The following is a 7,743-nucleotide window of genomic DNA, read 5'->3' as shown; positions in this document are numbered from 1 at the left end:
TCTCTTCCATTCATTGATGTGGACTGAAGAATAAAGGTAACTGAAGTATATTCCATGTTGATTACAGTATTTCCTGAAGATTTGAGCCCTTTGGAATATTTAGATGTTAAAATTATAGCTGAAGTCTCTTCCATTTTCCTTACATTCTTCATTCCTAACACCATGTCATCTAAAGTCAGAATATGTTCTGGAGACGTTTATAATTTTCTCACCAGGGTGAATTTTCTCATGCTGTTTAAGATTAGTACATTGACTGAAGTCTTTCCCACATAAATGGCATTCATATGACTTTTCTCCAGTGTGTGTTCTCTCATGTCATCTAAGGTCAGAAGATAGACTGAAGGCTTTCCCACATAGAAGACATGCATGTAGCTTCTCTCCAGTGTGAATTCTTTTGTGCTCTCTAAAGCCAGAGCTTTGACTAAAGGTTTTCCTACCTTTATCACATTCATAACATCTCTTTCCAAGGTGAGTTCTCTCATATCTTTGAAGGTTTAAGGATTGAATAAAGGCTTTCTGACATTGATACACTTATATGGTCTCCCTCCCATGTGAGTTTTCTTGTGTCTTCTAAGGTGAGAACACTGAGTGAAGGCTTTTCCATATAGATGACATGCATATGGTCTCTCTCCAGTGTGAGTCAGTTTGTGCTGTCTAAGGTGAAAGCAGTTAGTATAAGCCTTTTCACATAAATTACATTGATATGATTTACATTTAGTATGAATTTATGGATTTATGTTGTTGGGGACAACTGATTACTAAAGGATTTTCCACACTGTTTGCTGATGTAGGGTTTCTTTCCACTATGAGTTAACAAACATTGAGTCATTGTGGAACTGTGAGTGCAATCTTCTCCCGAATCATTATGTTCAAAGAGATCCTCTGGAATGAGAGATTTCTCCATTGTCAGACTGGTGGATGTGTCTTTTCTGATGATAGGATGCATGGATACCATGTGTTTTTTCCTAAGGGCACTTTCCCTGTATGGACTCTGGCCTTGAAGAAATTCTCTTCCTTCCCTCCACAGCTCTTTTCCATGTTCCAGCTGCAAAATTATATAGGATTTGCTTATCTGATACCTGAGGGACACCAGGTGACTAATGTTTTCCAGCATCACATCTCTGTACAGCTTTCTATTGGATGTGTCCATCAAGAGAAAGTTCCACTCTTCTGGGTGAAGTCAATAGCTACATCTTCAAAGGTCACTTTCTTTAGTGAATGTGCTGTCAAGAACTCAGTTTCTCTCTGTCTTCTTCTGGATTTCCACTTGCAGACACTTCAGGCACTAAGAAGAGCTGGAGCTGAGTCAAGTTAGAGAGCTGAGCTGAGCGAAATACAGGAGTAGAGGAAATAGCAGAAAGGCACTGGGAGCTCACTGCATCCCCAAGTAGCCCATTCCTGCCTGGCACCACAGGCATCCATCAGGAGGGTGGCCAGAGGAGTAGGGGGTAAAACTTCACAGGAAGGTCTTCTCTAGCTGAACTTTGTAACAATTTGAACGGAACAAGAACCCTCCTAGCCAGAACTCATGTATTTCATTTTCTTTATCCACTCGTTGATTGATGGGCATTTGGGCTGGTTCCACATTTTTGCAATTGCAAATTGCGCTGCTATAAACATGTGTGTGCAAGTTTCTTGTTTGTATAATGACTTATTTTCCTCTGGGTAAATACCTAGTAGTGGGATTGCTGGATCAAATGGTAGATCTACTTTTGGTTCTTTACGGAATCTCCACACTGTTTTCCATAGTGGTTGTACCAGTTTACATTCCCATCGACAGTGTAGAAGTCTTCCCTTTTCACCACATCCACGCCAACATCTATTTGTTTTTTATTATAGCCATTTTTGCAGGAGTGAGGTTGTATCACATTGTGGTTTTGACTTGAATTTTTCTGATAATTAGTGATGCTGAGTACTTTCCATATGCTTGTTGGCCATTTGTATATTATCTTTTGAGAATTGTCTATTCATGTCCTTAGCCCACTTTTTGATGGGATTATTCATTTTTTCTTGCTGATTTGGTTGAGTTCTTTGTAGATTCTGGATAGTAGTTCTTTGTTGAATGGATAGATGAGGATTTTCTCCCACTCTGAGTTTCTTTTGCTGTGCAGAGACTTTTTAGTTTAATTAAGTATCATCTATTTATCTTTGTTTTTGTTGCATTTGCTTTTGGGTTCTTGGTCATGAAGTCTTTGCCTAAGCCAATATCTGGAAGGGTTTTTCTGATGTTATCTTCTAGAATTTTTATGGTTTCAGGTCTTATATTTAAGCCTTTGATCCATCTTGAGTTGATTTTTGTATAGGGTGACAGATGAGGATCCAGATTTAGTCTTCTACCTAGGGCTTGCCAATTATCCCAGGACCATCTGTTGAATAGGGTGTCCTTTCCCCATTTTATGTTTTTGTTTGCTTTGCTGAAAATCAGTTCACTGTAAGTATTTGGCTCTATTTCTGGGTTCTCTATTCTGTTCCGTTGGTCTATGTGCCTATTTTTATATCAGTACCATGCTGTTCTGGTGACTATGGCCTTAGAATATAGTTAGAAGTCAGGTAATGTGATGCCTCCAGATTTGTTCTTTTTGCTTAGTCTTGCTTTGGCTATGTGGGCTCTTTTTTGGTTTCATATGAATCTGAGGATTGTTTTTTCTAACTCTGTGAAGAATGATGGCTTTTTTTTTTTTTTTTTTTTTTTGAGATGGTGTTTTGTTCTTGTTGTCCAGGCTGGAGTGCAATGGCACAATGTCAGCTCACTGCAACCTCTGCCTCCTGGGTTTAAGAGATTCTCCTGCCTCAGCCTCCCTAGTAGCTGGGCATACAGGTGCCCACCACCACGTCCAGCTAATTTTTTGTATTTTTAGTAGAGACGGAGTTTTACTATGTTGGCCAGGCTGGTCTTGAACTCCTGACCTCAGGTGATCCACCCACCTCAGCCTCCCAAAGTGCTGGGATTACAGGCATGAGCCACTGCTACCAGCTAATGGTGGCGTTTTTATGGGAATTGCATTGAATCTCTAGATTGCTTTTGGCAGTATGGTTATTTTTCACAATATTGATTCTACCCGTTTATGAGCATGAGATGTGTTTCCATTTGTTTGTGTCATCTATGGTTTCTTTCAGGAGTATTTTGTAGTTTTGCTTGTAGAGGTCTTTCACATTCTTGGTTAGGTATATTCCTAATTATTTTATTTTATTTTTGCAACTATTGTGAAATGGTTTGAGTTCTTGATTTGATTCTCAGCTTGGTCACTGTTGGTGGATAGCAGAGCTACTGATTTGTGTACATTAATTTTGTACCTTGAAACTTTGCTGAATTCATTTACTAGTTCTAGGAGCTTTTTGGATATGTCTTTAGGGCTTTCTAGATATACGATCATATCATCAGCAAACAGAGACAATTTGACATCCTCTTTACTGATTTGGATGCCCTTTATTTCTTTCTCTTGTCTGATTGCTCTGGCTAGGACTTCCAGGGCTATGTTAACTACAAGTGGTGAAAGTGGGCATCCTTGTCTTGTTCCAGTTCTCAGGAGGAATGTTTTAAACTTTTCCCCATTCAGTATAATGTTGGCTGTGGGTTTGTCATAGGTGGCTTTTATTACCTTAAGGTATGTCTCTTCTGCGCCAATTTTGCTGAGGGTTTTCATCATAAAAGGATGCTGGATTTTGTCAAATGCTTTTTCTCTGTCTCTTAAGATGATCATGTGATTTTTGTTTTTAATTCTGTTTGTCTGGTGTATCACATTTATTGACTTGCATATGTTAAAGCATCTCTGGTCTGAAACCCAGTTGATCATGGTGGATTATCTTTTTGATACGCTCTTGGATTTGGTTCACTAGTATTTTGTTGAGGGCTTTTGCATCTATGTTCATCAGAGATATTAGTCTATAGTATTCTTTTTTGTTGTTGTTGCGTCCCTTCCTGGTTCTGGTATAAGGGTGATGCTGACTTCATAGAATGATTTAGGGAAGATTTCCTCTTTCTCTGTCTTTTGGAATAGTGTCAGTAGGATTGGTACCAATTCTTCTTTAAATGCCTGATAGAATTCAGCTGTGAATCCTTCTGGTCCTGGACTATTTTTATTTTTATTTTTTAACCATTTCAATCTTGCCTCTTGTTATTGGTCTGTTCAGAGTTTCTATATCTTCCTGATTTAATTTAGGATAAATTTCCAGAAATTTGTTCATCTCTTCTAGGTTTTCTAGATTATACATGTAAAGGTGTTCATAGAAGACTTGAATACACTTCCATATTTCTTTGGGATTGGTTGTGATATCTTCCATAAAACAAACATATTTTTTTTAAAAGAGGGTGGACAAAGATTTATAAGGCAACATTTAAAAACAGATGTAGGCCGGGCGCAGTGGCTCAAGCCTGTAATCCCAGCACTTTGGGAGGCCGAGACGGGAGGATCACGTGGTCAGGAGATCGAGACCATCCTGGCTAACACGGTGAAACCCGTCTCTACTAAAAATACAAAAAACTAGCCGGACGAGGTCGCGGGTGCCTGCAGTCCCAGCTACTCGGGAGGCTGAGGCAGGAGAATGGCGTAAACCCGGAAGGCGGAGCTTGCAGTGAGCTGAGATCCGGCCACTGCACTCCAGTCTGGGCGACAGAGCGAGACTCCGTCTCAACAACAACAACAACAACAACAACAACAACAAAAATGTAATTAATGATTTCAGGCAACATAGATCTCAAGGGTCAAAACACTAAACGGTTAAAAGCAGGGTTATTTTTATCATGAACACTACATTGCACAATGAAGTTATAACAGTTATAAAACTTTATGCGTTGACTAACATCAACACCTACAGTAAAAAATTATCAGGAGAAAAGGAGAAATATGCAGAAATACTATAGCTCCAGAAAAATCTAACAGCCTTATCGCAGACTTTGAATGATACAAGTGGTCACTTAGGTTTTTGGCTTCATATTCTTTCCCTTGAGAACTGCCCTTCTTCTAACCCTAAGAATGTTTTGGTGGCATTAATCAAGAGACTGTATCTTCCCCACCAAAGGCACTGAGCAAATGTAGTGGACACTGGATACTCCACTTCAATTCTTTGGGATTCGTTTTTTGCCAGTTTTGTAAGCCCATTCTCAGCTTTTGTGTGCTTTGCCAGTAAGGCTTTGCACCTGAGCCCTTTGGAGGCTGGGCCTTGGGCACTAGGTCTGCCTTGTCTACATGTAAAGCTGAAAGTGCCTGGAAAGTTTATGGCCCTCCAATCTCTCCACACCCAGGGCTTCTTTGCCCCAGGATGACATGCTAGGAGGTATAATTTCTGATCCACAGCTCTCATATCAGGTTTTGGAAATTGCAAGGCTTTTTTCCCCTTCTCTAGCTTTCCCCACTCCCTTACTGTTTTCTCTCAGAAGCATATACTTAAGAAATCACTCTCAATGGAATCTTTTGAGTAAGTCTTAAGATGTGAGTCTGTGAAACTTAACCTGAGATAGCACATAGCCTGAGCTGACCAATCAGAGTGGCTTATCTTTCTGACTCAAGAATTGGCCAGAGGTGGGCAATTTACCAAAACTGGGGAAATCAGAGTCCTTTATCTTGTCTTTATTTGTGTGTTGGAAGAAAGATTGTTTCTCTATTTCTGTGATTACAATATGTAAGGAATATACAAGGCTAGATTTACTAGAAGCTGATCTTGTTGTACATAGAGACTGCCTGAGGAAAGAAGAGAGAGGCAAGCAAAACTACAAAATGAAGCAAGAAAGATAGTACCAATAAGAATTGTTAATATAACAGGGATTTCCAAAACAAAAACTTAAGCAAAGGCTAGATCTAGGGATTCAAATGATAACTTATCATTTGAAGGGCCCCAGAGTGCCTGTGCCTTTGGGTGGTGTGACATCTCAATGTCACCTTGTTTGGACTGATGATGATTAAGCCCTGAAAACCAGACTAGATGATGGATGTCTTGGCAGATGCCTATGTAGATGGCCGACATTGAAGAGCAGACCTGCTTCATTCCTTGGCACTATGTAAACAACCTTAATTAAAGAGGAGAAGAATTGAGCCCCAAATTCCACTCCTGGTGGAATAGGGACTTGAAACAGATATTAAATTGACTTGTAGAAAAATAAACTAGGCTGTATTTCTGCTGTGTTATGATTGAATGTATCCTCTAAATTTGATGCGTTGGAAACTTAATACCCAATGTGGCAGTATTAAAAGATGAGGCCTTTAAGAGGTGATGGGATCATGAGTGCTCTGCCTTCAGGAATGAATCAATCCATTAATGGAACAACAGATTAAAGGGTTAATGGATTAATGGTGGCTATACAAGAAAAGAGAGACCTGAGCTAGCACAACCAGTCTCCTCACCTTCTGATGCCCTGTGGCCCCAATTCGGGAATCTTCAGAGTCCCCACCAGCGCAAAGGCTCTCACCAGATTTGGTCCCTCACCCTGAGACATTTTAGCCTCCATCACTGTACAAAATGCATTTCTTTTATTTATAAATTACTCATTCTAGGTATTCTGTAAGCAACAGAAAATGGACTAAAACAGAAAATTGGTAGTGAAAAGTGAGGTGTTGCTGATAACAAATACCTGAAAGTGTGGAAGCTGCTTGGGAACTGGGTAATGGACAGGGGCTGGAGGAATTTGGAAAAAGAGGCTAGAGAAAGCCTAGATTCTGGTGAATCCTTAGAGTATAAGAAGACTAGGGAAAGTCTGGAAGTCCTTAGAGGTTGGTGAAGTGGTCATGACCAGAATGTTGATAGAAATGTTGACGGCAAAGGCCATGCTGATGAGACCTCAGATGGAAATGAGGAATAAGGTGTTGGGAGCTGGAGCACAGGTCACCCTTGCTACACCATAGCAAAGAACACAGCTGTGTGGCCACACCCTAGGGCTTTGTGAAAAGCTGAACTTAAGAGTGATAGAATAGAATATCCCATGGAAGAAATTTCTAAGCAGCAAAGTGTTCAGGCTGCTGTGTGGTTACTTCTAACTGCTAATGGTAAACTTCTAGAGAAAAGGGAAACAGTAGAAAAATTTGGAAATTTATCAGCTTGGCTATGTGAAATAGCATTTTCAGGAGAGGAATCCAAGAGTATGGCCTAGAGAGACCATCTGCTAAGGAGATTGGTACAGAAAACAGAAATCATCAAGAGAATAGAAGAAAGACCCAAAGGCATTTCAGAGATCTTTAGGGCTGCCCCTCTCATGGCAGGTCTGCAAGCCTGGGAGGGCAGAGTAGTACTGGGATACAGGTCCAGGGAGGGCTCCTTGCAGGTTTGCGGCAGGCTCTTTGCGGGTGACTCTGCACCCTACACCAGGCACAGCTGAACTGCAGCTGCGGAAGGTATAAACCTTGGCGGAGTCCACGTGGTACTAATTCTGCAGGCTCGCAGAGAGCAAGAGCTATAAATGTTTGGCAGCTTCTACCCAGATTTCAGAGAATGTTATGGAAATCCTGGGGACCTAAGCAGAGACTTATCACAGGGGCTGGAACCACCACAGACAGACCCCACTAGAGCAATGCGCAGCTGAAATGTGGGCTTGAGACACTGCAGAGAGTCCCCACCAGGGCAATGCCTAGTGGAGCCATGGCCACTGCAGAGTCCTGACTAGGATAAAGCCTAGTGGAGCCCTGGGAGCAAGACTGCCACCATGACCTCAGAACTGTGAAGTAATCAGCAGTATGCAACATCTACCCAGGAAAGCTTCAGGCACTGGACTCCAACTCAAAGGAGCAACCATGTGGGCTGCACCCAGCAAAGCCA

General features: G+C 41.1%; 1 pseudogene; it reads right to left on the bottom strand.

Annotated features, from left to right (window-relative positions):
* Window positions 1–315: 315 nt before the first annotated feature.
* Window positions 316–7,743, bottom strand: part of LOC104662328 — a 98,258-nt pseudogene continuing 90,830 nt past the window's right edge.

The sequence above is a fragment of the Rhinopithecus roxellana genome, chromosome 2 (genome assembly GCF_007565055.1).
Source record: "Rhinopithecus roxellana isolate Shanxi Qingling chromosome 2, ASM756505v1, whole genome shotgun sequence".
Taxonomy (NCBI): Eukaryota; Metazoa; Chordata; class Mammalia; order Primates; family Cercopithecidae; genus Rhinopithecus; species Rhinopithecus roxellana.
This window is presented reverse-complemented; position numbering and strand designations above follow the sequence as displayed.